At 42.9% G+C, this 4,041-nt stretch overlaps 1 non-coding gene across 1 annotated transcript; it reads left to right on the top strand.

The window, feature by feature from the left end:
• Positions 1 to 3,563: 3,563 nt before the first annotated feature.
• Positions 3,564 to 3,636, top strand: Trnam-cau. Its single transcript has one exon. It is a non-coding gene; the product is annotated as a tRNA-Met (tRNA).
• The last annotated feature ends 405 nt before the right edge of the window (positions 3,637 to 4,041 follow it).

Raw genomic sequence — 4,041 nt, 5'->3', positions numbered from 1 at the left:
GGAATTCTTTTCTTCAGTAAGTGATATTTAATATAATCAAATATGAGTTGGTAATTGTAAAATGCCCTCATTCAGAAAACATAACATCAGGAAATACTTTTTCAGACTTTTTTTTTTTTTTGAGTGGCCTTTACCATTCAACTACAACCTCACCCTGAACATGTGCATACATGTGTCTGAATCTCTGTCTGTCTTTAGGTAGGTAGAGAGCCAGAGAGACATTATATATGCTATAAGATACTGCATATGTTCCTTAGAGTGACTGTAAACCATCATTTTGAATTCCAATTTCCTTCAAGGCAGATCCACGTTCCAGTCCTTAGTCTATAGTCCCTTCTAACTTAGCTCCCATCGGTTTTGTTGTTGTTGTTTGTTTGTTTGTTTTGTTTTGTTTTTTCGGTTTTTTCAAGACAGAGTTTCTCTGTGTTAACAGTCCTGGCTGTCCTAGAACTTGCTTTGTAGACCAAGCTGACCTCGAACTCACAAAGATCCGCCTGCCTCTGCCTCCCAAGTGCTGGGATTAAAGGCGTGCGCCACCACCGCCCATCTCCCATTGTTTTTTGTTTATGAGAATTTATTTTTGCTTTATATTTTATTTTGCTCTTTAAAACAAACAAACAAACAAACAAACAAACAAACAAACTTGTGACAGGGTTTCTTATAACCCAGGAGGCCCTCAGACCCACTGTAGAGCTGGGGATGATGTTAGACTCCTGATCCTCCTGCCTCCACCTCCCAAGAACAAAGACCTGTGCCACTATACCAGGCTTTCAAATGGCTTTAGCTGCTTCTCAGTTACCTCTGAAGTAAGAGACAGTTGGTGTGGCCTCTTAGGGGTACAGACTGTCTACATAGGGCCCCCACCCCCGGGAAACTTCCCAGCAGGACAAATGAAGCCAGACAGAGTCTATCAATCCCTGGATGCTCCCCTTTAGGCTTGCCACAGGCAGAGCTCTCCCAGTCCAGGAAAGAGGAGTTGTGACAAGGTGAGAAGTCACCTATCCCTGAGCAGAGGAAATGGAATGTGACTCTGATCCCTGTGTGGTTATGAGCTCTACTAGCAAAAATAAGTATCAAGCTTGTTGTCCGATTTAGCACAAACACAGTTTCCATAACCTGCCCTGGAGATGAGAAAGCCTCATCTCACAGGCACAGTACAGGTTTCCTACTAGGCACTGAGCAAATGTTCAGATGTGAAGTCGGATGCCCACCTCAGTGTAGACTTCTCAGCAGGACATGCTGGCACACATCTGTAATTCCAGCATCCAAGAGGCTGAGGTGGAGAATTGAAAGTTTGAGGCCAGTGTGGGTTACACACACACACACACACACACACACACACACAGAGGCATATGCATGCACGTGTGAGTGCAAACACACAAACAAGATTGTCTGTGTAGTGTGACTGTTCTATATTAGAGGCTTTGGTGTTGAAGTGTCTGAGTTCGAATCCTGCTTCTGCTACTTATTGGCTATGTGGACTTGGGTATATATCTCTGTGCCTGGGGTTTGTTTTTCTACATATCAGACAAGCCTCTATCCCATAAGCCTGTTGAGAAATTCAGCAAACTAATGACACTACAATCTTTAGAACAGCACCAGGAAAAGCAATACACCATAAGTGTTAGTCAGTCCACACCATTGCTTAGTGAGTGAGCACTATGTACCATTGAAGATACCCTTATCAAAAGTTTTCTCTCTCTCTCTCTCTCTCTCTCTCTCTCTCTCTCTCTCTCTCTCTCTGTGTGTGTGTGTGTGTGTGTGTGTGTGTGTGTGTGTGTGTGAAAGGACAAAACTCGCAGGAGTAAGTTCTCTCCTTCGACCACATGGGTTGCCAGAATCAAACTCAAGTGTTGAGGCTTAGCGGCAAGCAGGCTTGCCTGCTGAGACAGCTCACCTGCCCTCCACCTTAGTTGTTAGACAAAGCTCTCACTGAACCTGGAGTTCATCGATTCGGCTAGACTGGCTGGCCAAGTCTGGGGATCCTCCCATCTACACTCCCCACACACACCCACACACACACCTGCGCGCGCACACACATGCACATCCCCAATGCTGGGGTTTCAAAGGCACATCTCTGAGTCGGGTGTTTACAGTCAGGCGTTTACATGGGTGCCGGGGATCTGAACTTGGGTTCTCACGCTTGCATGGCAAGCGCTTTACGGACTGACCCACCTGCCAGTTCCAAGGAGCATTTTTATTTTTGTTCTGGTAAGCAGAATTATTCCTTTTTTTTTTTTCTTCAAACGAGTACACATGGATGTTTCCTTAAAGCCCAATGGTCAGAGATCTGAAAAACTCAGTGACCCATAAAAACATCAGGAGACTACAAATTTCAGGTGCTTATGAACTTATTTCCTGTGTGCTGTTCATCTTTCAAACATACTTAAGACTTTAGAGGTATAGTAACACATGCCTATATTCCCAGCATTCTAAGGGCCGAGGCAGGAGGACCACCACAAGTTCAAGACTAGCCTGAACTACACAAGAAGACTCTGTCACAATTAACAAAAAGTAAAAAAGTAATTGAAAACTCCACTGTGTTCCAAGCCCTTAGAAGCCCAGAGGTCAGCAGAGAAAGTTCTCCATTGTTTCAGCTTGACAGAGGCGGCTGAGGCCTGGATGAGCTCTGGCTGCAGTCAACAGCAGAGCTGCGCACACTCACATTAGCTGGAAGGATCCATCTCTAAATGCCCAAGGCAGAATCTGAACACAGACCCGCCTGATGCCCTGCTCATATCTACTGTACAGGACACTGCTTCCCTGGCTTATTGGATGGCTACAACTTGGAAACATCCTTTTAAAACTGCTTTTATTACCAAATAGTAATTGTGAATAGTAATGGATTTCATTGTATCTTCATACACGTGTATATCTTGACTGTGTTCAGCTCTGGCCCCTTCTACTTTCGTTCGTGTGTGTGTGTGTGTGTGTGTGTGTGTGTGTGTGTGTGTGTGCTCCCAATCACTTTCATTAGGGTTATTCATAAAAGTATGGATAAGGATTTTCATGGACCCCTTACCAGTGGCTATACTGCTTAAGAAAATGTCTCTCCCCAGTCAACCATTAACTGAATATAAATCCTCAGTAGGTGGGAGGAGTCCTGTAGTATGATTCTTAAAGAGTTCTTATTAATAAAATCAAACCTGAAGTCAGTTATTGCGGTGAATGCTGGATGATCAGAGAGAGAGAACAAGCCACAGCTTCCTCACCTCACCAGTTCCTCAGCTCGTCTTGTTTCCTCAGAGTGGAAGCCTCTGAGTCCTCATCCAGAATGGATCTCAGCTGAACTGTGAGTCCTCATCCAGAATGGATCTCAGCTGAAATGTGCTGCTCCAAAGCCTAAAAGTTTAACCAGCCAAATGCTTAACCTAGTTTCTGCTCTTCACGCCTTATATATCTTTCTACTTTCTGCAGTCACTCCCTGGGATTAAAGGCTGGATTTCTGGGATTAAAGGCGTGTGTCACCAAGCCTGGATGTTTCTAATGTGGCCTTGAACTCAAAGATCCAGAGGTATTTCTGTCTCTGAAATGCTAGGATTAAAGATGAGTGCTACACAGGTGCCTCCTTAGCGCAGTAGGCAGCGCCTCAGCCTCATAATCTGAAGGTCCTGACTTCGAACCTCAGAGGGGGCAGTCTTAATTTCGGAGAGTTCCCGTGTGTAGGTGGGAAACAAAAACTATATAATATATATATATATAATCTTTTATTATATTTATATATATATATAAAATCTTTATAAATATATTAAAAAAAGGTGTATGCTACAACTGACTATCCTCATGTTTAATATTGTGGCCATCCTGTTCTCTGACCCCAGATAAGTTTATTTTGGGGAACACAATACCACCACATTTCCCCTGTTTTTGTCTAAAATTTAAAAAAGCTTATAACTAATACAAGAAAAATCATATCCAATAGGTATATACAATATACACAGTCAAGATTACATTAATGATGTCTAGTCCATTAACATTTGATAAACTCAGACAAAAAAATTTCATTACTTATCCTATTTAAAACAAGTAGTTCCTTTTTAA

The sequence above is a fragment of the Onychomys torridus genome, chromosome 1 (genome assembly GCF_903995425.1).
Source record: "Onychomys torridus chromosome 1, mOncTor1.1, whole genome shotgun sequence".
NCBI lineage: Eukaryota > Metazoa > Chordata > Mammalia > Rodentia > Cricetidae > Onychomys > Onychomys torridus.
Note: the sequence above shows the minus strand (reverse complement) of the source record. Positions and strands in the feature narration are given on the sequence as shown.